This window comes from Musca autumnalis, unplaced genomic scaffold (genome assembly GCF_047663935.1).
Source record: "Musca autumnalis isolate F117 unplaced genomic scaffold, ASM4766393v1 scaffold_3, whole genome shotgun sequence".
Classification (NCBI taxonomy): Eukaryota; Metazoa; Arthropoda; class Insecta; order Diptera; family Muscidae; genus Musca; species Musca autumnalis.
The window spans coordinates 111,323,045-111,350,564 of NW_027411866.1; the positions used below are offsets into that span (position 1 = coordinate 111,323,045).

General features: G+C 35.1%; 1 protein-coding gene across 11 annotated transcripts in view; it reads right to left on the reverse strand.

Annotated features, from left to right (window-relative positions):
- LOC141397476 (uncharacterized) overlaps positions 1-25,831 on the reverse strand; it is a 655,384-nt gene extending 629,553 nt beyond the window's left edge. For 10 of the 11 annotated variants that reach the window (XM_073973773.1, XM_073973783.1, XM_073973777.1 and 7 more), the window contains exon 1: positions 24,037-25,831. The gene's annotated coding sequence lies outside the window, so the exon portion shown is untranslated. The remainder of the gene's footprint in view (positions 1-24,036) is intronic. The other variant, XM_073973774.1, reaches the window with a different exon arrangement.
- Positions 25,832-27,520: the final 1,689 nt, after the last annotated feature.

Consider the following 27,520-nt stretch of genomic DNA (forward strand, 5'->3'; position numbering starts at 1 on the left):
CAATGTTGGCAGTAAAATTGCCTGCCTAGTATAATTTTAATATGGGCATGGACAGGGCATCGGTCAGATTTATACCCTCAGCCATTAGGCTAACGAGGGTATATACGACCCCCAAGTGTGTTTGGACGAAATTTGTTTCAGACAGTTTGGAATTGATTTAGCCCTGTCCGTCAGTATGTCTGTCCGTCCGTCTGTTTCCTGTCTGTCTGGCTGGTGCGCACGATAACCCTCTACGGATCAACCGATTCGAACCAAATTTTGCACTTTGTAATATTTTGCTCAAACATAATTTAAGTTCGAAGATGATGCATATCGGTCCACACCCCCCAAAAATTCAAACATTTTCTATAAAATGGTGTGAACGACAACTCTCGAAAGAAGCAATCGATTTGGTCCAAACTTTGGACATCGTATTATTTTTTCCAGATATAAATTGGGGACGAATATGAACTTATTGATTCACTCCTTTCGGTACCTGCCACACAAAATTCGGAAAAAGTGTAGATTAAGAGCTCCTCTCAGATCGTTTTAAATTTTTTTAAGCAGGCTCTGCTTGCGGCTCCCTTTGCAATGGTAAAATTTTTTTCTTGGGTCAGTCTCCCTGAGATAATGACGTAAAAGCTTCATGAAACCCTGACGGCACCAACTAAAATAACAAAAGATAACACGAAAGCCCTCGAAGGGAGTTTCTGATTGATCCAGATTTTACACATCGTATTATTTAATCTAGTCATGTATCAGGTCGGAAAATGGAGTAAATCCGTCCCGTCCTTCGGGTACCTTCCACACAAAATTTGGGAAAATTGCAGTTTGAGGACTCGTCTCAGATATTTTAAGGTTGTTTGCAGGGTCCCTATTAAAACGGTAAATCTTTTTCCAGAGTAAGTCCATACTTCATGAGATAATCGCCCAAAAGCTCCAAAAAAATCCTGCTGGCACATTGCATTTTATATAAGGCATATTAATTGTGTTTTTTTTCAGATGATGACGGTATATCTCAACAACTGACTGATATTTTCATACTTGTTTCTTTGTTCTTTTTTTCGGAGAATGCTTAAAAATTTAATAGCTCTTATGAATGAACGTGTTGCTCACTACCTTTATCGTGTGTTAAAAATGGGTCACCAGGTGTTACGGGCTGGAAGCCGGGTGACTTGATATGAAAGCAGAACCCGGATAAATCATGGAAGCCTGGGCGCACTTTATATAAAAGCAGAACCTGGATAAATCCCGGACTTTGTTGCACAGCACCTGTTTGCTCACTACCTTTAACACGTGTTAAAAGTGGGTCATCAGGTGGCAAGGCGTGGAAGGCGGGGCTCACTTGATATAAAAGCAGAACCCGGATAAATCCTGGGCTTTTCCATGTTAAATCTGATCACAACTTACGTCACCCACGAGTAATGTAAACCTGTAATAATTTTCTTCTTTCTCTTTACTCCTTTTTCTAAGAAGATAAAATCTTCTTTTAATAAAAAACAAATCCCAGGAATCTTTTCAGTTGACCATAAACTTTCCATAGATATTTCATTATCCTTCCATAATCCTCTGGATCCCCTTTATCACATTTATTGAAAGAGTGTATGAGAGAAAAACAAAATAGAAGTTATTTTGCCAAAGGCAACGAAAATAAAGAAAATCAGCAATACCAATATTGTCGTTATTCATTCTTAGTTTCTTCGCCAATCATCAAAGACGAAAAAAGAAAATAATAAATTAATTGAGGTATTATTTTCCAGGATTAGATCATTTATAATTGTCTTTAGTCTCCTTGTTTTAGTGCTGTAGTTTTATCCTTTTTTATTGACTTTTGCTGGTCGTCTCGTGTTTTATTTTAACGTTTAATGTGTGTTCAGATGATAAATGTTCGTATGTTTAACATTGAATTTATTAAAGTAATATTTAGTTTAGGTCAAAGTATCATTGACCCTGATTCAGGTTAGATTGGGAAAAGTAAGATATATTTGTAATATGGCCTGTTGGTGCAATGGAACTTTGAACAAATATTTTCCGCGAATATTCCAGAGGGCAGAAGATAAGGGGCCTAATTATGTGATTCGATTCGATCGAGAATTTACTCGTGAATAAGTTTTCGACACGAGAAAAAAAACGGCATGATAAGACTCGATCGAAATCACTGATCGAATGTTTCGAGAGTAACCGGTAATCGAACTATTTGTTCTCTGGGGAAAGATATGAAGGTAGACGTCAAAAAATGTGTTTATTTCAAATCAAAAACTAAAAAACAAAATTATGAATGAAAAAATGTAAATATTTGTGGAATTTTTTGAACACTACATTGAATAATAATTTCGGAATGAAGTTGTGCTAAGAAAATATGAAAATTATTAATGTTTGCAAAATTGTTTTGTCATTCTTGTTACAGATTGCTAATACATCTACCTTAATAATTCTCTCTCAAAATAAATGAGAGAATTTGGTGGGTGTTTTGCATTAGCCTCTCTGAGAGAGTATTTCCTTTGGTAAACAAAGGGGATGAACTATTTAAAATGCACTTTATTAAAAGTTGTTCACCTATAAAATAAAACCTATTAATATTAAATATTTTTTTGTTTTGCAGAAATGCTTATTTTTTCAACTTATATTTTAACGACTGCAAACACTAATTTTTGGTTAATGATAGCATGCATATATATGTATTTATTTTAATTATAATTTTATCACAATTTCTTAAAACGACTGAAAAGGACTTTTCCCAATTTCTCTTATTTTGTGTAAAAAATGCTCACAATTATTTACTAATATCATTTTTCCTCTATAAACCGTCAATAAACAACAATTTTTTACATTTTAAACACAAATGCAATAAGAAATTTTTCATTTTGTTTGTTTACGATAGGCCATTTGGCTACGAGAAATTACTCGCAAATTTATGCTCAATTTCTCGATAATTTTACTCGATAACGAATGTTGTCATCCCAACTTTGAGTACTCGGGTCGAAACAACTCGATGTCGAATCACGTAATTAGGCCCAAGGTCTCCCAAAGTGAAAGTGCAGTCCGAATATATGTTTAGCTGGATGATGTGGGACATATAGGGAGAAGAAGCAAAGCATATTTTCAAAGGAAAGACCAGAAAAAACGTGAGCGTGAGACACTCGAGATGTTCAGGAGTCAGTATGAAGTCCAAAAAGTCGATCAAATATTCTTAACTAAAATGAAGTAATAAGTTTGGTTTCGTGTCTACAATTTTAGGTGCAAACATTTTTCGACCACTGATACCCCAAAATACCTAAATTAACTATTCTAATCTTAAAAAATGTGTTCAGTCAAGTGGTAACTTTATATGGGGCTATATCAAAGTGTGGACCAACCTATGTCTACAATTTTTGGTTTAGGAAGCTTCATGACTGCAGAGAACCTTAGTTCGGTAAAAAAAATGTTGCCAAACCCCTCAAAAAATCGGTAGGTACCGTTATCTGACCAACAGGAGCTTCAAATGTCTCATTACAGCATATTTTGTCAAGAAATAAAGCTAAAATTCTCAATATACCGAAAATCGGGGGGTACCATACCAAGCATGGACCTATGTTGATTTTTGATTATTGCTGTTGTTGTAGCAGCAAAGAAACCTACATAGAAGCATATGTTTAATGCTGGGTTAGCAGCAGCTGGCTGAAACACTATGGTTTCGGGTCAATCCAGTACGGCGGAGAAGTTTCGTGACTACTGAGAACCTCAAATGTCAAATTACAGCCATTAAAAAAGTTATAGCAAAAATCCTCAAAATCGTTATATCGGAGTTATACCAAATCATGGACCCATGTTGGCAATTTTTGGTGGAAAAGTTTCGTGACCACTGGGAAGCTCAAATATATGTATGAGCGTGGATATATATGAACGTAAACCGACATAACGCATCATCGAACTTGACATGCTTGAAAACAAAGGATGCATCTTCCCAAAAATTTCAGCTTCCTATCCTCATTTTTGTGGATGCTAAAATGATTACAACATACGTCGGACGAAAATACATTGATTAACTCACAATTTTACACTGATTAAGAGTCGCAAATGACTAATTCAATGCGTTAAAAACGGAAAAGCAAACCTAATATACCCTCCATACTATGCAGCGATGAAGAAAGGCAACTGGAAACTGATACAGATAGCGAATTGAGGATCTGAAAGGAACATTTCGTCAAACTTTTGGTATAGAATATGTGCGGCAATGAAGATACCCCAGAACCAATCCCAAAACTAGACAAAGAGGGGTCATGACAACAATAAATTTGTGGAAGAACAATAAGGCAGCAGGAGCTGCAGGGCTGCTTGCCGAACTGTCTGGAGAAATGCATACCCAACGATTGAAATCTCAGTCTGTTATGTTATGGCCAGTGCAGAAGAAAGTAGACAAGACGATTTGTGCCAACTACAGAGGCATCGCATATAAAGTGCTGTCGGGAGTATTGTGTAAATGGCTAAAACACATTTTCAATGGAATCATCTGGTCATGCAAATGCGGCTTTGAGAAACTATAGTAGACCAAATCTTCTCTTTATGCCACAATCTAGAGAAGACTCATGAAAAACACATACCACCAATTTGTCGACTATAAATCCGCCTTCGACAGTCCACTTAGATTGAACGTATTCTACGCCATGTCTATATTTGGTATTCCGGCAAAATTAATTCAAATTCGACAGTCCACTTAGGTTAAACGTATTTCACGCCATGTCTAAGTTTGGTATTCCGGCAAAATTAATTCAAATTTGCACACAACAGATTGATGTCTTCTTCCACACATATTGATCAAAACGAGCCGTAACAGCCACATTGGAAAAACTGAAAAGGAGTCTTCTGCCAAGACCATAAGACGAAGTTTAGACTCGGACCAACTGGGGACATTGAAATAGTAAATGACTTTATTTACTTCGGTGCCGCCGAAGGTCTTTAGAACGGGTCTTTAGAGGTACCCTTTCATTTAGAAAGGGTCTTTAGAAGCACCCTTTCTTTCAGAAAGTGTATATAAGGGTTCCTCTAAAGACCCTTCTTTAGAGGAACCCTTTCTTTCAAAGGCATCCTATCTTTCAGAAAGGGTCTATAGAAGCACCCTATATTTCGGAAAGGGTCTATAGAAGCACCCTATATTTCGGAAAGGGTCTATAGAAGCACCCTATATTTCGGAAAGGGTCTATAGAAGCTCCCTATATTTCAGAAAGGTTCTATAAAAGCACCCTATATTTCAGAAAGGTTCTATAGAAGCACCCTATATTTCAGAAAGGTTCTATAGAAACACCCTATATTTCAGAAAGGTTCTATAGAAGCACCCTATAGTTCAGAAAGGTCTATAAAAGCACCCTATCCTTCAGAATGGGTCTATAGAAGCACACTATTTTTCAGAAAGGGTCTATAAAAGCAGCCCATATTTCAGAAAGGGTCTTCAGAAGCATCCTTTCTTTCAGAAAGGGTCTATAGAAAGGTCTTAGAGGCACCCATTATTTCAAAGGCACCCTATCTTTCAGAAAGGGTCTATAGAAGCACCCTATAATTCAGAAAGGGTCTATAGAAGCACCCTATAATTCAGAAAGGGTCTATAGAAGCACCCTATAATTCAGAAAGGGTCTATAGAAGCACCCTTTATTTCAGAAAGGGTCTATAGAAGCACCCTATCTTTCAGAAAGGGTCTATAGAAGCACCCTATAATTCAGAAAGGGTCTATAGAAGCACCCTATATTTCAGAATGGGTCTATAGAAGCACCCTATCTTTCAGAAAGGGTCTATAGAAGCACCCTATAATTCAGAAAGGGTCTATAGAAGCACCCTTTATTTCAGAAAGGGTCTATAGAAGCACCCTATATTTCAGAATGGGTCTACAGAAGCACACTATCTTTCAGAAAGGGTCTATAAAAGCAGCCTATATTTCAGAAAGGGTCTATAGAAGCCCCCTATCTTTCAGAAAGGGACTATAGAAGCACCCTGCTTTCAGAAATATCTATAGAAGCACTTCAGAAAGGGTCTATAGAAGCACACTATTTTTCAGAAAGGGTCTATAAAAGCAGCCCATATTTCAGAAAGGGTCTTCAGAAGCATCCTTTCTTTCAGAAAGGGTCTATAGAAAGGTCTTAGAGGCACCCATTATTTCAAAGGCACCCTATCTTTCAGAAAGGGTCTATAGAAGCACCCTATAATTCAGAAAGGGTCTATAGAAGCACCCTTTATTTCAGAAAGGGTCTATAGAAGCACCCTATCTTTCAGAAAGGGTCTATAGAAGCACCTTATAATTCAGAAAGGGTCTATAGAAGCACCCTTTATTTCAGAAAGGGTCTATAGAAGCACCCTATCTTTCAGAAAGGGTCTATAGAAGCACCCTATAATTCAGAAAGGGTCTATAGAAGCACCCTTTATTTCAGAAAGGGTCTATAGAAGCACCCTATATTTCAGAATGGGTCTACAGAAGCACACTATCTTTCAGAAAGGGTCTATAAAAGCAGCCTATATTTCAGAAAGGGTCTATAGAAGCCCCCTATCTTTCAGAAAGGGACTATAGAAGCACCCTGCTTTCAGAAATATCTATAGAAGCACTTCAGAAAGGGTCTATTGAAGCACACTATCTTTAAGAAGGGTCTATAGAACCAACTATCTTTCAGAAAGGGTCTAAAGAAGCACCATACCTTTCAGAATGGGTCTATAGAAGCACCCTATCTTTCAGAGAAGGGTCTATAGAAGCATTTTTTTTCAGAAAGGCTCTAGAAGCACCCTATCTTTCAGAAAGGGTCTATAGAAGCACCCCATCTTTCAGAAAGGTGCTATAGAAGCATCCTATCTTTCAGAACGGGTCTATAGAAGCTCCTTTTCTTTCAGTAAGGGTCTATAGAAGCACCCCATCTTTGAGAAAGGGCCTAAAGAAGCATCCTATCTTTCAGAACGGATCTATAGAAGCTCCTTTTCTTTCAGAAAGCGTCTATAGAAGCACCCTATCTTTCAGAAAAGGTCTATAGAAGCATCATATCTTTCAGAAAGTGTCTATATATAGATGCATCCTATCTTTAAAAAAGGGTCTTTAGAAGTACTTTTTCTTTCAGAAAGTGTCTATAAAAACGCCCTTTCTCTCAGAGAGGATCTATAGAATCATTACTTTATTGAATTGCTCATATTCTGCGCAACGTGTCCACACACCTCATGTAAGACGGATTCTACTGATTTTCCCTTGATATAAGCGTGCTGAGATCGACTGATCTCTTTGGAAGATCCAGTAACCTTTCGACCGACACAGATACTTTTCATACCGATCTTTGAGCAAGCAGATAAGACAATACTTTATTGAAAGTAAATATCCGATAAATCGCAAATTCCGAAATCCTATCGAACTCGAAAATTTTAAACCTATCAAATTAGAAACTCAAGAACTCAGTATCGGACCTCCTAAGTGTATTAAATTGTAAACACGTTCGCCTTGAACTCAAAATCCTTTCAGCGTAATATCACCTGAGTATTTCAGCCATGTAAAACTTCTTTATAAGTGGTGTCGTAAGACACATCGTTCAGACTCCGCGATAAAAAGTAGTTCCCATACCATTGACATAATATGAATCGGTGTGCACTCATTGATATGAGAGAAGTCTCCCTTGTCCCTTCGTGGATAAGTACAAATTTTATTGGAAAGCTTTGAAAAGTATTCAATAACCAAAAGAAAAGAGTCAAATTGATTTTTTGTTTTGTTTTGTTGCAAATTCATTCACATCGTTCAGCATCTCTTCAATAATTGAAAATTTATGGTTATGTGCTGAGGTTGTGTGCCAACGACGAAAGTTTTCTCTATTGATGTTTTGAATTCATTATTTGGCCATTAGAATAATATTTTGACCAAAATGCCATTCATGGGTTATTTGCTTGCTTGCATTGTCAATTGGAATAAATACATACGTATTTGTATAAGAGGGGGAGAGAGAAGGAGATTGAGTATATTGTTATTTTGTGATGTGGGGAGAAATACTCAACTACCCTTCGAATACTACGTAGGAAGATGGTGATTGACAAGAACATGAGAAGAATATCAGGCAGAAGGCGAGGAGTAGGATGAGGCGCACAAACAAAAGGAACAAGTCAATTCTATTCAATTTTTGGCCAATGTCTTTGAAGTTAAATTGCGTGTATCTTTTGGCAATGGAAATCTACAACAATACTCAAAACAACAACAACAAAATACTTACAAAGAATATTTTTAAAGTTGAAATGTGTATTTACATTGAAACAAAAGAATTCACATTGTATCCTACGTCTGTATGTGTGTGCAATATTTGCACTGTTGGTGGGGAAAAATTTAATGAACATTTATGTATAGCAAAGAAAGAATTCATTCAATTTTCGTTTTAATTTTTATGGCAAAATATTTGGCGTTATTTCAAAAAATCTGTTCCATACTTTAAATGACTGAAACCAAAAACGCTGAAAATTGTGTAATAAATTAGCTGTTTCTTTTTTTGTGTGTAATTGCTATTGTCGTCAAAGCCTTTCAACTTTGACAGTGAAAATGTTGTTGAATTCAATTCGCTGGAGGGTTGTTGCTACAACCCCACTTTAATGACACTTAACAATTAGGCAGGCAATTGTGTAATTGAAAATTTATGTTTATGTATGTCACGAATTTTGTATATTATTTTGGAATCGCAAAAAAATTATTAAAATGTCCATAAACATTTCATTATATTTCGAGGAATGATATCTATGACATATGGAATGAAAGATGCCAAGACCAGAAGTGAAATAATCACCAATCTTGGAGTGGTGCCATTAGGGTAACTATCTCTTAAATGCGTTAAAGGTTGTTAGGCAATATGTGGCGCTCAATACGCTATCCTAACAAAATGGGAAAACGAAGATGGGCTCTATCGGCCCACGTTTTGGTATAGCCCCCATATAACGGTACCTCCCGATTTTTGGTATTTTGAGGATTTTAGCCACAATTTCCACAGAACCGGAGAAATAATTTGATATTTGAGTTTCTTTTGGGTAACGAAACTTCTTCACTAAAAGTAGTCAACATAGATCCTTGTGTTGGTATGGCCCCCACATAACGATACCTCCGGATTTTCCGTGTTTTGAGGATTTTAGGTACAATTTGTAACCAAATTAGCTGTAATTTGATATTCAAGGTTCTTAGTGGTCACAAAAGTTATCCACTAAAAATTGTCCATATAGGTCTACGTTCTGGTATAGCCCCTATATCGTCATATAGGATACAACCTAAGAATTATTTATTTACAATGTTATAATTTTATAGATTTTTACAAAATTGTCCAACTTTGTCAGAAATTCTGCCACCAGGAATAACTTCAGCAAAGGGTTCTGAATCAACTATATAATTACCAAGGTGCGATTTTTACGTTTTTTAAATTATATCACTTTTCTGAAGGTGCCCTCCGTGAAGAAAAAATATTTTTTTTATTATTTTTTTTTTTTGGTGAAGGAAATATTAAACATAAAAAAGCATCCGATTTGAATTAAAAAGACATTTTCTTTACAGAAATATTCACCATGTGTTCTAAAAATGTGCAGACATGTTGTGGTAAAATTTTTGTTAATTATTGCCGTAATACGTTCTAACTAGGGATCATGATTGCGTGATTTGTTTGGTCCTTTTAAAAAAATAATATTTATAAAGATCTCTTCTCGAATCAATATTTTATACATATCAATGTTTATGAAAATCTTTGGGCGGATTAATATTTTAGTTCATTATAACCGTTTTTTTTTTTCTTTTATTTTAACAGCGTTCATTTGGATGGAACGAATAAAATAGCTAAACTGAGAATAGGGTATAGGAACAAGAAAACTTGTTCGATATATCCGGCGTTCGTTATAAACGTGTTCATCTGTAAAATTCTTATTAACTTTTAAATATCATATGTTAAAATGTTTGAAACAGTGCTTAAATTCGTCGCTATCCGCTTGTGCTTAAAAGCGGGCCTGTAAATCCTACTAAATTATAAGAAATTCTACTCGCATGGTAATAATTTTTGTTCGTTATAATCGTGGTCGTTTCAAGAAGTTGAATGTGTGTACAAATATTAAGAAAAAATCTTTGGAAACACAAAACTTTGTTCGTTATAAACGTAGTTTCTTATAACCGATGTTCGCTATATCTGAATTTTACTGTTTAATTCTTTGTTTTATCTTACTTTTGCATATAAAGCATTAAAAATGTATAAAAATACCATAAGTCCACCGTTATTAATTTTTGCCTCAAAAACAAGCCTAATTACCTATAGTGCAGTGGTCGGAATATTTTTGCACCTAAACTTGTAGACACGAAACCAAACTTATTACTTCATTTCAGTTAAGAATATTTGATCGACTTTTTGGACTTCATACTGACTCCTGAACATCTTGAGTGTCTCACGTAGGGTGTCCAAAACCGAAACCGGTTAACCGGTTACCCGGTTTTGAGTTACAAAACCGAAACCGGTTTTCGCCAAAAACGTCATTTTCGGTTAACCGGCAAAACCGGTTATTTGTGTCGGTTAACCGGTTTTAAAAAATAGTGATATTTTTAATATTTCACTACAGTTGTTTCCTTGAAAGTAAACTAAACTTAACTATTAACCTTTAAATTTGAAATATATTTTGTTTAAAATGTAAAGTTGTGCCAATCTAGTTCACTACGCAGTTCCAATAGCCCACATCGTTTTTATATGAAAACTGCGTATACGTAATATCACACAGCAGTTTGTATGACATTGTTCACACGTTTTGGAACTAGTACAGTGAACTAGGAACTAGAGCTGTAGTAGCTACAATTTAAAACCAACCAATTAAAGATCGACGAATGTTCACTATGATCAGCCTCACTAGGGGAAGTCTGTGCATAATTAACACAATCTTTAGACGAATGTCAGGTTATAAAGGGTAACGGTAACAAAATATATGTAGGATTCAGGCATTTCACGATAACTTGAGGTTGGCAAAGCGAGACGAAGAATCCGGACTTAATGAAATGTAAACTTAATTCTTTTGGTACACAATTTTATATTTGTATGGTTTACCATTGTTAGAGCACAATTTCTGTCTTAATTTTGCAGCACCCATTTCGAGGTTAAATACCAAATAACAAGGATATTTTGAGATAATTATATAATAACGAAGTCATTATGCTTAATTTACCCCTTGTCGCACATTTTTAATCAACTATTTATAAATTATGAGCAATTTTGTACCTATTTAACAAAACCGGTTTAAACCGGTTAACCGGTTTTTGAAAAAATTTAAAATTTCGGTTAACCGAAAACCGTTTTGCTTGGAAAAACCGGTTTTTTGGACACCCTAGTCTCACGCTCACCTTTTTTCATTTCTTCTTCTCCCTATATGTCCCATATTATCCAGCTAAACATATATTGCGACTGCACTTTTACTTTGTAAGACCTTACCTTCTGCCCTCTGAAATATTCGCGGAAAATATTTGTTCAAAGTTCCATTGCACCAACAGGCCATATTACAAATATACCTTACTTTTCAATGATACTTTGACCTAAGCTAAATATTACTTTAATAAATTCAATGTTAAACATACGAACATTTATCATCTGAACACACATTAAACGTTAAAATAAAACACGAGACGACCAGCAAAAGCCAATAAAAAAGGATAAAACTACAGCACTAAAACAAGGAGACTAAAGACAATTATAAATGATCTAATCCTGGAAAGTAATACCTCAATTAATTTATTATTTTCTTTTTTCGTCTTTGATGATTGACGAAGAAAATAAGAATGAATAACGACAATATTGGTATTGCTGATTTTCTACATTTTCGTTGCCTTTGGCAAAATAATTTCTATTTTGTTTTTCTCTCATACACTCTTTCAATAAATGGAATAAAGGGGATCCAGAGGATTATGAAAGGATAATGAAATATCTATGCGGAAAGTTTATGGTGAACTGAATAGATTCCTGTTTTTTTTTATTAAAAGAAGATTTTATCTTCTTAGAAAAAGGAGTAAAGAGAAAGAAAAAAATATTGCAGGTTTACATTACTTGTAGGTGACGTATGTTGTGATCAGATTTAACAATGCAAAGTCCAGGATTTATCCGGGTTCTGCTTTTATATCAAGTGTGCCGTCTCACCTGATGACCCCCTTTTAACACGCGTAAAAGGTAGTGAGCAAACAGGTGCTGCGCAACATGTTCATTAATAACAGCTATTACGTTTTTAAGCATTCTACGAAAAAAGACCAAAGAAACAAGTAAGAAAGTATCAGCCAGTTGTTACGATATACCATCATCATCTAACCAAAAAATCGGAATTTTGTGTGGCAGGTACCCGAAGGAGTAGACCGATATAGTCTATATTCGAACCCGTTTTATATCTGGAAAGAATAATACGATGTGCAAAGTTTGGACCAAATCGATTGGTCCCTACGAAAATGTTAGAACTTTTGTGGGGTAGCCGAAGGTGTCGACCGATATGGCCCATCTTCGAATTTAAACTATGTGTGGGCAAAATATTTCGAAGTGTAAATCCACTTCCAATCGGTTGATCGAGACTTATCGTGCGCATCAGCCAGACAGAAGGCAAACAGACCTACAGATAGACTGACGGACGGACAGGGCTAAATCGACTCCAAATTGTGTGAAATGAATTTCGATGAGGCACATGTTTGGTCATATCAAAGTATACTCGTATATACCCTCGTTAGCCTAAAGGTTGAGCGGTGTCCTCTGTCCACGATTTTAAAATTGTTCTAGGAGATTTTAATGCCAAAATTGAAAACGAGAATATCGCTGCAGCTCCAGCGCGCTGGAGAGGAGTGAAGCCTCTAGAGTCTTTGCAACGGGCGACAAAAGCGAAATTGGTCTGTATGATTCACCTTTGCCCATTTCCACATTTCGGGAACTATATGGGTGGCTAGCGGCAGTTTGAGAACTTGATAAGATACTCAACACCTGGATCATCTAGCTGTTTCAGCCGCGGCTGCAGCAGTGATGATGTCTCAGAACGTCTTTTCTGCTACATGATCATCAGAAGGGTTGGGCAGATCTCTGAAGCGTTGATTAGTGAACTCTTTGAAACTTGGCTAATTAGATTTCCTATCATTGATGCGGCATTCAGAGGTGATGATATCGGCCGGTCTCCTAATGGAAAATGTTATAGGAAGATGTTCTGACTTTAGAGAAAAGACGGCTTGCCGGATGACGTGATTTGTCAGACCAAGCGACACGATGGTTATGTCTGGCGCAATGTGACACTCTCCGCTAATTCTGGTAGAGGCGTCCTCAATAACCGTACAAAGCGTAGAGCTATCAATCTGCGTAGCCAACACTATACCTCTCTGGTCTTTTCCGAGGACGGAATACCATAACTCATGATGAGCATTTAAGTCCCCCAAGATCAGATGGTCCTCCTACGGAAGTCTCCTATTCTATAGGAACCTCATACGGAAGTCTCCTATTCTATAGGAACCTGCTACGGAGGTTTCCTATTCTATAGGAACCTCCTACGGAGGTCTCCTATTCCTACGGAGGTCTCCTATTCTATAAGAACCTCCCTCGGAGGTCTCCTATTCTATAGGAACCTCCTACGGAGGCCTCCCATCCTATAGGAACCTCCTACGGAGGTCTCCCATTCTATAGGAACTTCCTACGGAGGTCTCCTATTCTATAGGAACCTACGGAGGTCTCCTATTCTATAGGAACCTCCTACGGAGGTCTCCTATTCTATAGGAACCTCCTACGGAGGTCTCCTATTCTATAGGAACCTCCTACGGAGGTCTCCTATTCTATAGGAACCTCCTACGGAGGTCTCCTATTCTATAGGAACCTCCTACGGAGGTCTCCTATTCTATAGGAACCTCCTACGGAGGTCTCCTATTCTATAGGAACCTCCTACGGAGGTCTCCTATTCTATAGGAACCTCCTACGGAGGTCTCCCATTCTATAGGAACCTCCTACGGAGGTCTCCTATTCTATAGGAACCTCCTACGGATGTCTCATATTCTATAGGAACCTCATACGGAGGTCTTCTATTCCATGTATATTCTATATCTATCCTATTAACATATAATGACTAATATTCCAACTTCAGTTGGGCCAATTTCAACGAGATGGACCAATATCAAAGAAGACATTCTGAGCTTTATTGCCTTTGCTCACTTGTTTCTCACTATGAAAGTACTTTTATTAAACAGTATTTACATATGAATTTAAATAATATGATTAAAGTTCAGTTACGTATGTATGTGTGTATGTATGTATATGACTTAAACTAATAATTCCACGAGTAAGTCGAATAGTTTTCTAAAAATAATTCTACTATATGTTACGTATCATTTCACCCATATTGCCATTTAAAATAAAATTTCTTTTGTATTGTAAATTGTCATAAAATGTACGAATAAATCACACCCATGTGGCGTGTACGTGCTGTAGTTTTATTGTAAATAATGGCATTATAACTCATACGCAACAATGACATATGTATGTCTTTCTTTTTGCGGCGGCACACGCAAGGTGCTTTTAAAATTTAATTAACGTTTCTTTTCTTCTGATTTGTGAAATAATGCTAAATTTATAATACAAAACAATTTTCTTTAACAAATATTTGTTCTATTTAGCATTTTCAGCAGTATTTTGTTAAGGACCATAAAATGTGTAATTGGGATTTATTTTACAGCATTTGTTCTTGCTGTTTGAACACAGCTATAAATGTGAATACATACATATGTATTTATGTATTTCCGGACTATCAAATTCAAACAAGTTACAAATATAATTTTTGATACCATGTACAGATGTATGTACATTGTACATTAGGGTTATAACTAAAAAACACCACTCCACTACCATGTGGGGAAATTTGTGCTGATAACGAAAACGTGTTTCTTTAAGTCGATTCGATGAAAAAAGTTTCCGCCCCGACTGCGATTACTAAAACCATTTTGATATTTTTTATATTTAAACATTTTAATTTGCTTTGCACGGTATTCTTGAACCAGTTGTGAATGAAAGGAGTTTACACCTGGGAAATTTTTGCGGATTCTGAAACTACAATGTTCATAGATAAGAAAAATAAAAAACAGCAAAAATCGCCGGAGCGCTTTTGAAATAAATCGCGGTCAAAGTTCACATTTTTAGGGTTTTTTGGGTTTTCACGATTTTGCTGGGAAACCGCAAGGCCTATCAAAATGGAACTAAAGAAAATTCTCTACAAGATTGTTTTTTTTTTTTTGTGATTTTACCATTTTTGAGATACAGAAGTTCAAATTGGGACAAGGCACTGACTGTATCGTCTCCTTATAAAACAATGTCTAGATTGCAATTTTCCAACTTAAATTTATATATCTCAAAAATGGGACAACCTATGAAAAAATTACGAAAGCCAATCTTGTAGAGAATTTGCACAGCTATTTTTTCTAGTCCTTTTACGATAAGACTTACCACTTTCAAACAAATCGTGAAAACCTAACAAAAAAAAACGTAAAAATGTGACCTGAACTTCTATATCTCAAAAATGGTAAAACCTAGGAGCAAATCATAACGGTCAATCCTCTAGAAAATATTCACAGCTACAACATTTTCTTTAGCTCCATTAGTCCAAACCTAAAAATGTGAACTTTGACACGATTTATTTAAAAAACGCTCTGGCGATTTTTCTGTTTTTTTTTTTTATTTTTGCTGTTTCAGAATCTGCAAGAACTTCCCAGGTTTGAGTGGTTTTTATTTTAAGTGAGCTAAGGCGCACAGTACATGACATTGTTATTTTTTCTAATCTCATTTCGATAGGTGGCCGAGCAAAATCGTGAAAACTTAAAAAACCCTAAAAATGTAAACTTTGATATCGATTTATTTAAAAAGCGCTCCGGCGATTTTTATACCCTCCTCCATAATATGGAGGGTATAATCAAATTTGTCATTCCGTGTGTAACACATCGAAATATTCTTCGGAGACCCTATAAAGTATACATATTTTTGATTAGGGTAAAATTCTAAGTTTTGATGTAGGCCCCATAGAACGGTACCACCCTATTTTCGGTATTTTGAAGGTTTTAGCCTCAATATCACACCGAAATAGCATGAAATTTGGTACTTAGTCTTAGTTGGGGTTATAAAACTTTCGCCGATAAATTTATCGGTATAGGTCCACGCCTTCATATAACCCCCATTGAAAGGTACCTCCCGATTTTCGGTATTTTGAAGATTTAGGGCACAATAATACACCGAAATGGCTGAAATTTGGTAATTGGCCTTTATTTAGGTTATTAAACGTTCCATAAGAAGTTTATCGGTATAGGTCCACACCATCATATTGCCACCATAGAACGGTACCGCCCGATGGCTGAATTTTGGTATTTAATCTTCGTGGAGGGTATACAACTTTCCACCTGAAATTTGTCGGTATAGGTCCACGTCTCCATATAGCAACCATAAAACGGTTCCTTCCGATTTTCGGTATTTTGATGGCTGAAATGGCTGAAATTTCATATTTAGTCTTCAACAACAAATTGTGGAAATTCTGAAATAAAATTAAATAATTATTTTATTGCTGTTACGAAAGTGGCAATCGTAACAGAAAGAAAATTAATTATTTCATTTAAATTCAGAATATTTCATTATGTATAAAGCCCGACCTGTTTTTTTTTTCTTGTCCCTTTTCGATTTTAACGTAGTGATAATTTCCCATCCCCAGTTCATTAAGCTCCAATTATTCATTACATAGTGTTGTTATCTTTACAACGTTTGCATAATTTTTTTTAAATTTTTATAGATTAATTAGAAAAATTTTCTAATGTTATTATTAGCCACTGTTAGCATTTTTTTATTTTTCCAAAAATTTCGAAAATACCTTTCAGCATATCCCTTGAAATCAATATGCAAAACACGATTTTAATTTAATTTTATAGACAATGAATATTTAAAAAGCCTCCGGCTTGTGACATTGCGACTAGACAACGTCATGGAAAACAATGGCGGGCTGGCGGTGATGGAAGTGACGTTAAAGTGCAAAATAACTTTGTTTTTGTTGTGTATGGTAACAATGTTCATTTCTGAGAATCGTTTATATTTCGAAATATTAAAATGAAATTGTGAAAAGTTTATTTGCTAAAGTTGACTACAATAAACTTTATTTGCGGACGCAAACAGATAAACGTGGTGTATGCGCATATTAAATAGCTTTGCTTAAATAAATTTGGAATATTCAAATGGCAAATACGTTTTTTAATTGAATAAAATGAGTCAGTACTTTTTTTAACCTAAATTTTATCAAACTTTTCCACATAGGACTAATGTTTGCCTAAATTTAAAACAGTTTTTAGGCTAATATCATTGGTCAATGGACAGCTGAGAATTTGTAATTCTCCATTTATTCCATGTTTGTGCACAACAACAACGTTTTTTTATTATAACTAAAACATACATTAAGGCGCCACAAACCACATTCCCAGCATGTAAACAATTGGAATTCCCTGGAGAGTGTATGAATTGCCCAAAACTAATTTACAAATTGCTCATACGTTACATGTTCATATATGGCGGTGAGTGTGCTGACAACTGAGAATAACAATGACTTGTATGTGTGCGTACTTTTTTGCAAATCATTAATATTTGTTTGCTAATTATGGCTTTACGTATAATTGATATTGATGAGCAAAACACCAAAACTTTCAACTAAAAACTAACAAAGTTTCCAACCGAATTATTTGTAATCCCAAATAATACACGATTTAGTACGTCTTAGATACATATCAATTACAATTAATTTACTTTTTTTATAAAACCAATAATATACCAATTTATATGCTATCAATTAAGCACTTAGTAATCTTTATATAAATACATGTTAAAAAAGCAACTAAAAGTAGGAATATTAAGAGAAAAGTTAATGAGAATAAATTAGCCCACAGGTATAAAATGAGCTGCCACTGTACATGAGTTTTCTGTGATCAAAATATCATTTAGGAAATATCTAGAGTTTTTCTTTCCAAATAATTGAAAGTATATTGAAGAAAGTTTTCAACTTTCACAAGAAGCTACACGAAATTTTGTCAACAAAATGAAACAAGTTGGATTTCTCGTCCGAATTTTTCGGTGTTTCTAACTCAAATTGCTAATTATTTTTAAATCCTGATGCAGTTTTTCTCTATCAGCTCTTGTATTTGAGTTTATTAAGAAGACACCGAAAGCTCGATGCAAACACTTCTTGCTATATTTGTAGTGAACATAATATAATATATATATATATGAGATCCACATCGCAATTATAGATTGTTGCAGATTTTGGTACAGACCAATTGCTTTTAAATATGTCACAAAAAATATAATAGATCAGTCAAAATAGACCCTAATATCCAAAAAATTTCCAATCAAATCCATTTTGTAACACTCTTCATATTTTCTCCATAATATGGAGAGTATAACTAAATATGTCATTCCGTTTGTAACACATCGAAATATTCATCGGAGACCCTATAAAGTATATATATTCTTGATCAGTGTAAAAATTCTAAGTCGATAGGACATGTCCATCTGTCCGTCCGTCGGTCCGTCAGTCTGTGAAATCAAGATACAGCCCGCAATTTTAATGATAGAGCTTTGTAATTTGGTGTAGAAGTTTCTATTACTCCTAGGATGTTTGGTATTGCAAATGGGCTATATCGGTCTACGTGTTGATATAGCCTCCATAGAACGGTACCATCCGATTTTCGGTATTTTGAAGATTTCAGCCTCATTATCACACCGAAATGGCTGAACTTTGGTACTTAGTCTTCGTTGGGGGTATAAAACATTCCCCCAGAAATTTGCCGGTATAGGTCCACGCCTTCACATTGCCCCATAGAACGGTACCTCCCGATTTACGGTATTTTGAAGGTTGTGGCCACAATAATCCACCGAAAATGCCAAAATTTGGTACTTAGTCTTCGTTGGGGGTATACAACTTCCCCCCAGAAATTTGTTGGTATAGGTCCACGCCTTCATATTGCCCCCATAGAACGGTATCTCCCGATTTTCAGTATTTTGAAGTTTGTGGCCACAATAATCCACCAAAATGGCTGAAATTTGGTATTTGGTCTTTGTTGGAGGTAAAAGACTTCGAGACTGGAATTCCTCGCAAAGGTCCACGTTTCGATATAACCCCCATAGAACGGTACCTCCCAATTTTCGTAATTGTTATTTATTCTTCCATTGGGGTTATAAAATATTCCAGAAGAGAATTATCAGTTTAGGTCCGCGGGTACCTATGCCCCCATAGAAGCGTACCTCTTGATTTTCGGTATTTTGAAGATTTCATATTTAGTCTTCTTTGAGTCCAAGAACTTTCCGCTCAAAATTTGTAGGTATAGGTCGACGTTTTGATATAGCCCCCATTAAACGGTACCTCCCGAATTTCGGTATTTTGAAGGTTAGCCACATTGTTTTGCCGAACTTGCTAAAATTTAACATCAACGAAAGGAAACTAATTGTTCCATTTTACTTCAATACAACTCGTGGTGGGGGGTACAATAAGTTCGGACTGGCCAAACTTAACGCCGTTCTTACTTGTTTTTTAATTATTATTTACTGTCCCGTTTACTACAAAGTGTGTAAGGTTTGAAGGCCCTCGGGAATACCTAAATTTTTTCTTGTCATATTAATTTTCCTGAAATCCCATTGGACCATAAATGCGTTTTTTTAGAGATTTTTCGGGAAAATGCACCTTTGGCCCCATTCAAATTACTATATAAACAAAGATCATCAAGGTGGCACGGGTTAACCTTTTTGGGTCAAGTGGAAAAAATGTTGGGTCAGTCTAATGTATGTACATACATAATGCGACCCTACAGCAAATTATTCTTTTATTGCGTTACAAAGTAAAACCAAGTTGCTTAGAAAATGTGGCTGAAAGCTTCTAAGTATTTCATACAATATTTCGTATAGAAGTTTTCTATCCACTGAAATCTCAAAATTCAAATTTTTAGTAAAATTACTTAAAAATGCGAGACATTATGAAGGAGTGGCCCTAAATATTGTGACATTTCGTAGTCCATACTCAGGACCTATTGGCCTGACTACCCGCTATTAATATTTCAACACGATCCGAGAAGTGACCTTAAAATAGATTAAAGAGCCCAAGGGTTGGATTTTTGGTGGCGGGGGACAGGAGAGATCTGAATATATGCACCGATATAGTCCATCTTGGAACTGGATCTAATTTTAAAAGTCATGCCTTTAGATAGGCGTCAGTCATTTCAGTTGGTTCCATGTTCCATGTATATACCTAAAAGTTCTAATCCACTAAAGTAGGAATTTAACTAAAGTTTAGTACACGAGGAAAAATAAAATTGCTCGATTCTTAATGGCGACAATCATACCTACCTAACACAAAAAAAAACATTGAACTCAACATCTGTTAGAGTTTCCGAGAAATGAGTATTTCTTTATCCAGAAATTTGCAAAAATTACGTATTTTCCAAAATAGGAAAACAAATGTCGTCTTTTGACCTATTTTTTGGTTTCTTAATTTCAATATGTTGTTTATGGCACCTGCGACTGCATCTGTGCGTGAATGTGAATTTCTCAATCGCGTTGCACTTATATTCGCGGACCACAACAAGTTTTCCTTATTTGCATTCCAAATGCTGCCGCCTAGGAACTTGAGGATCTTGTTCCTACATCTCAGCTTGTCGTAGACGATATGAACTTGCAGAATTTTGGGGTATTTTGTGGTCGGAATTCTGCTACCATCTACCATGGCGTTCAACTCAATGCTCACCTCTGCGTGGTAAACTCAGTCAAATAGGGGTTCAGCCTTTCACAAATGACATCAGGTAAGTTACCTGACGCCAATATCGTACAATCATCCGCACTCGGTCAATTAGCCTTCCCATAAAAATGGCACACCAAAGCAGGGATATTCACAATTATAATTCAATCAATCTTAAAGAAGTAATTTTGAGCTTTAAATCGATCCAAATTGTGTTACAAAAAGTGGTCAAATCTAGAAATAGATACTATTTTCCATGGCGGACACATTCTAAGGGGAGAAATTGATAATGAATGTATGCCGTCTGAACTTTAAATTAAACACCTTAGCTCAGTCATACGGACGGACTGACAAGGCTAAAGCGACTGAAACGGACTTCTTCCAAATATACTTCGGGTCTAAAAGCATATCGTCAACATAAATGCCCGAAGACCTAACCCACAAAACCAAAACTTTACAGGAGAAGCAAAACAAAAAACAAGTAAGTATCAGTCAGCTGTGCTGACGTGGATGTACCCTCAGCCACACCCCAAAAACAACAACAAAACCAAACCGTATATAAAATATATTGATTTTATATCACGAGTTTGCTTTAAAATCTGTATGTTTCGTAATGTGGGGCTATACCAAATCATTGACATATACCAAACATTTTTAGTAACCAAACTTCTTCATATAGGACTCGAAATATTAAATTACGTTAAACTAAGTTTGGAAGACATTTTTGAAAAAGTTTTAGAGTTATCTTGCACAATAGCCATTTTAGTACGTGCCGTCAGTGTTTTGGAGCTTTTGGGTCATTATCTCAGGAAGTATTGACTTACTCCGGAAAAAATTGTACCTTTGCAAATGAGGCCTCTAGAACAACCTACTGAAAAAGGAATAAAAACGATGCGAGAGGAGCTCTTAAAGTTCACTTTTTCCGAATTTTGTGTAGGAGGTACCCGAAGGAATGGACCGATTCAGTCCATATTCCAACCTGATACATGACTGGATGAAATAATGCGATGTGCAAAGTCTGCACCAATCAAAAACTCTCTGCGAAAATTATCTTGCAGATTTGCCATTTTGGTTGGAGCCGTCAGGGTTTCTTGGAGCTTTTAGGCCAATATCTCAGAAAGTATTTACTTGCGCAGGAAAAAAATTGTACCGTCGTAAAGGGAGCCGTAAAGGGAACCAACTGAAAAAGTTTTCAAAACGATTCGAGAGAAGCTTTTAAACTTCACCTTATCCGAATTTGTGTGGGAGCTAGCCGAAGGAGTGGACCGATATAGTCCATAAACCAAGTTTAGACATAATATTACGATACTCTAAATGTGGTTCGAATTGGTTGATCCGGACGGACGGGTATGGCTAAATTTGCCTGAAACGAATTTTGTTACCTTATCTTTAGTCACAATTCTGTCACACATTCCAAGATTAATCAAAATTGGAGATACCGACATCACGTAGATCCTTCATCAAATATATTATATCGGGCGAGTTATATCCAAATCATAACCGATTTCAATGTAACTTGGCAAACTTATTTCAATACCAAACTTTTCAAATTTTATCAAAATCGGTTTAAAATATATATGGTAGCTACATCCAAATCAGAACCGATTTCAATTTAAATTGGCAAACTTATTTCTAGACCAGAATCCGTAACACGTTTGAAATTTCATCAAAATCGTACAAAATTTGATTGTTTGGTGCACCAAATACCTCAAATCAGGTGAAAATATATATGGGAGCTATATCCAGATCTGAATCAATTTCAATATAATTTGGCAAACTTATTTCTAGATGAAATTCCGTAACACGTTTCAAATTTCATCAAAATCGAACAGAATTTGCGTGTTTGGTCAACCAAAGACCTCAAATCGGGTGACTATATATGGGATCTATATCCAAATCTGAACCGATTTCAATATAATTTTGCAAACTTATTTCAAACCAAATTCCGTCCCACGTTTCCAATTTCATCAAAATCGGGCATTATTTGCGGGTTAGGTGCACCAAATACCTCAAATCGGGCGAAAATATATATTGGAGCTATGTATATCCAAATCTGATATAATATAAATTCTAGACAAATTCCGTAACACGTTTCAAATTTCATCAAAATCGGACCGAATTTTATTGTTTGGTGCACCAAATTCCTCAAATCAGCTGAAAATATATATGGGAGCTATATCCGGATCTGAACCAATTTCAATATAATTTGGCAAATTTATTTGTAGATCAAATTCCGTAACACGTTTCAAATTTCATCAAAATCGGACAGAATTTGAGTGTTTGGTGCACCAAATACCTCAAATCGGGCGAAAATATATATTGGAGTTATATCCAAAGCAGAACCGATTTCAATATAATTTGGGAAACATATTTCTATACCAAATTCCTTAAGACGTTTCAAATTTCATCAAAATCGGACAGAATTTGCGTGTTTGATGCACCAAATACCTCAAATCGGGCGTAAATATATATTGGAGTTATATCCAAAACAGAACCGATTTCATTATAATTTGGGAAACATATTTCTAGACCAAATTCCGTAACACGTTTCAAATTTCATCTAAATCGGTCCGAATTTGCGTGTTTGGTTAACCAAAGACCCCAAATCCAAATTGGGTGAAAATCGGACCGAATTTGCGTGTTTGGTTAACCAAAGACCCCAAATCCAAATTGGGTGAAAATATATATGGGAGCTATATCCAAATCTGAACCGATTTCAATATAATTTGGCGAACATATTTCAAACCCAAATTTCGTCACACGTTTCTATCTATATATCCAAATTTGAACCGATTTCAATATAATTTGGCAAACATATTTTAAACCCAAATTTCGTCTCACGTTTCGAATTTCATCAAAACGGGACAGAATCTGCGTGTTTGGTGCCCCAAATACCTCAAATCGGGCGAAAATATATATTGGATCTATATCCAAATCTGAACCGATTTTTCCAAAATAAATAGCGTTCGTACTTTGGCCAAAAAATGATCTTCCCCAAATTTTTGTTTGAATCAAACTTTAAAAGCGACCTGTACTTTGATAACAAAAATACGTGGACAGACGGACGGAAATGCATAAATCGACTCAGAAAGTGATTCTATGTATATGCCTTCCTTTTGCATGTTACATACAAATGAACAAAAACATAATACCCCTTACCACAGTATGTTGTAGGATATAAACATTTTTTAGAATATCAAAAATTAATTAATAATTTATATTCGTTTGTAATATTGACCATTTTCTTTTAAATGAAAATCGCTTGGTGTAAGTAATACGTTTTATAATGGCAACACTTTCTCGAAGAAAACAAAAAATAGAACATAATTTCTTATTTACCTTTTAAGATTTCAAAAAAGTTGTTTTGAAGTGCTTTATGATTGATTGATTTGCTTTATATTTATTTTCTTGTGGTTAGTTGATTTTTTTCTTTTTGGTTTTTCTTTCTGTGGTCTGGAAACTTTTTTATTTATTTTTAGTAACTTTGCTTTTTTACTTTTTTTTTTGAAAGGTCTAGAATAAACACTTTGCTAATATACTTATATATGTATGGTTGTTTGTGTGTGTGAATTTAACGAACAAATGGTGCTTTAGAAAAATTATTCAGCTCTAGAGATATTTTATTTGTATGTATATATTTGCTTTGCTTGTAACTTTATTTTTTATAATTTTGACTTAAATTTACTATTTTGAGATTTTCTTTGAAGAATTTTTTGCAATTATTATTTGTTATTTAATTTTAAATTACACTTAATATTTTTGTTTTGTTTTGTAAATTAATCACTTAAAATTTATGTTATTTATTTTTTTATATCTAATTTATTTATAGGTATAATTTTCTTTAGATTATTCACATTTACACAATAAGAATTCCTTGCTTACAATATTGCTCTTGAGATCATTACTTTAAATGAATTGAGAAGTTGCGAATGAGTAATGTGTAGTAAAGTTAAGAGAGAAAATGTTAACTTCTCTCAATTTGTTTTAATTGTGTTGTGTTGCTCTATTAAAACATTAAACAGGTAACCTTAACAATCGTCATAATTATCATGGTGGCTATCGTCTTCATTATATCGTTTTGGGTTTCTTTTTTTAATCAGAATATAGGCAACGTAATTTGTGTTTGTATGCGTGAGTGTACGGGTTCAATCACAATTATTAAGGCATAGTATGGCGACGGCAATGGTCCTCGTGAAAACGGAGTCTTGAAATGAAGTTGAGTTGAGCAGAGAGCATACGACGACTTAGTTACACAGAAAATGAAGAGTGCTGGTGTTTGATTGTGCTGGTTGGTTGGTATATTTACGTGGCGTTTTTATTGTTGTTGCTGTTTTTATTTATGTGTGTGTTTTATAATTCTATTGTGAAGTGTATCCTTAAAAGAAAAACACAAGCACATTTTTATATTTCCCAAGTTATTTTTTGTTAAAGTATCCTTAAGTGTTGGCTATGTTTTGTTTTTGTTTTCCCATTTGCTTAGCTTAGTGGCATACTAATACACGTTGATGCCACACCACCACCAACACTGCTATCAACATTGCGCGATAACGATATAGAAAGACGAACAACGGCAACGAATGCGAGCACAACAACGACGACAACGGTAAAACGTACAACGGCGCGACGTTAATAATAACAACAGCGAACGACTGTCACGACAACGACTACACTACTAACGGTGCTGTTGATGTTGATGATGATGACAACAACGACATACAACGTCTATAACTATGTGTAAACGGTTTTGTTATTTAGCTTTCAAAAGTAGTAAAGAGCTTATATAAGATATTTTTGGTTTTGTAATTCACTTATTGTATTTTCCTTCTATTTTGTTGTATTTTGCTTCTTCTAAAATTAAATTGAATTTATTTTGTTGTAACACTTGTGCCACACTTCTTCTCTCATTCCATCACTTGTAGTTTCATTCCATTTGTTTTTCTTAGCAAATCACTTTTACTTTGCCAAAGGATCACCCTCTTGTAATTTTCCTTTTGGCCTTTTTTTATTATTCTTTTTTCCTTTCCCCTTGTTTGTGGTTTGTGATTTCCTCAAGTTCTAGTGGTTGAAAGCGCGTTTCGTCCTGTCTAATGCGGTCAGTATGTTGTTAACACGTCTAGAACCTCACGAAGACTGAATTCGCATTTTATTCAACACCTTTCAAAAAGGAAAATCCAAAGCTTTTTAACGAAACATCGTTTTCTTTTTGTTGTTGTGGGTTTTTTTCTTTGAACAAGGAATAAAGCTTACCTTTTGACATTAACATTGTCCACTTTGTGGGGCAAGAGGATGTAAGCTTTTTTGTTTTGAAATTCACCACCATGAAATATAACCAAGAAGAAGAGAAGCTTACTACTACTACATACTACCACCACCACGAGAATAACGTTTACAGTAGTAATTCTGCAGCCGCATGAATTGTCGTGACATGTGTTCAGTGTTGCCAAAGAAAACTACATATGTTAAGGAAAGGAAAGCATGTTAACTAATAAGTCGCTAAAATGGTTCGTGGATTTCTGTATGAAGACCTGGGGCTGAATTCTGTTTCTATGAAAACACAAAATGAAAAGTTTTTTTACGTTTTCATAGCCTAGCTGATTCATGTTCTGTGTAAACAAAAAAACAGCTGTTTATATGTTTTCATATGAAAGGAACAATGCGAAATGAAACACTTTTTTTCATAATCACACATAGTAGGCGATTCTTCTTCTATGTAACCATGAAAAAAAATTCAAAAATATTATCATATGAAGAATATTTTTTCCCAAATATTTTTAAAGTGAAAATGGAGAAGATAGCTCGTGGTAAGAGAGCCTCGGAAGCTCAAAAGGAATATTTAATAAATTTTCTGGAAGAGAATGTGGATCTCGCAAACGATAAGTAAGTATAATTGATTTAAATAATGTTGTTGTGAGTAAAAAAGTGTATTTGTTTTTTTACAGATTTTGTACCGTCGATGGAGCCAAATACAGAGAGGATAAGTGGAAGGAAGTGGCTGGTAATTTAAATGCTCTTGGAGGAACAAAAAAAGATGGTCCCAAATGGAGAAAGTATTGGACTGACTTGAGGTATATTTTCTACTCATTATGTTTATATTTACATTCATGATTTGTTTTGTTTTACAGACAACATACTCGGTCAAAATACATGTTAATAAAAAAGGAGGAACAAAGAAGTGGCATAAATGGTCTCAGAAAGATGAAACAACTTTCTGAAATAGAAGAGAGAATCATAAACATAACAACTAAAGAAGCTGTTGACGGTGACGAAACTCAAGAAATGGGATTCCAAAGTATCCAGGAGGAATCAACAAATAACGACGCAAATGGATTTTGTATTTCTGAAAACATGATGGAAATACTAACAGAAGATGTTGAAGATACGACAGAAAACATCGAAATACTAGAAAATACCAGTATTTCTATGAATACAAACCAGAGAAAATCAAAACGAAAGTCCAATCGAAACATGGATGAACCCCAATTCGAAAAATTATTTAAAATAGAAGAGCAAAAGTTGGAGCTCATGAGAGCTGCAAACAACTTAAAGGAAGAAGAGATAAGAGCAATAAAAGATCAAACGGAGGCAATGAAAGCCTATACCCAAGTAAAAATTGATATTTTACAACAATTGCAAGACGTAATTATAATTCTTTCTAATAATATTAGCGCTTAAATTTTAATTGTTTTCATTTTTGTTTATTTGAGAATAAGACTAAGCTAATGTGAATTGAAATAAATAAATGTGTATGTACTGTGGACATAATACATACAAAACAATAACATAACATACTGTTGCTATCGGTAGGACTTAATGATACATTTTT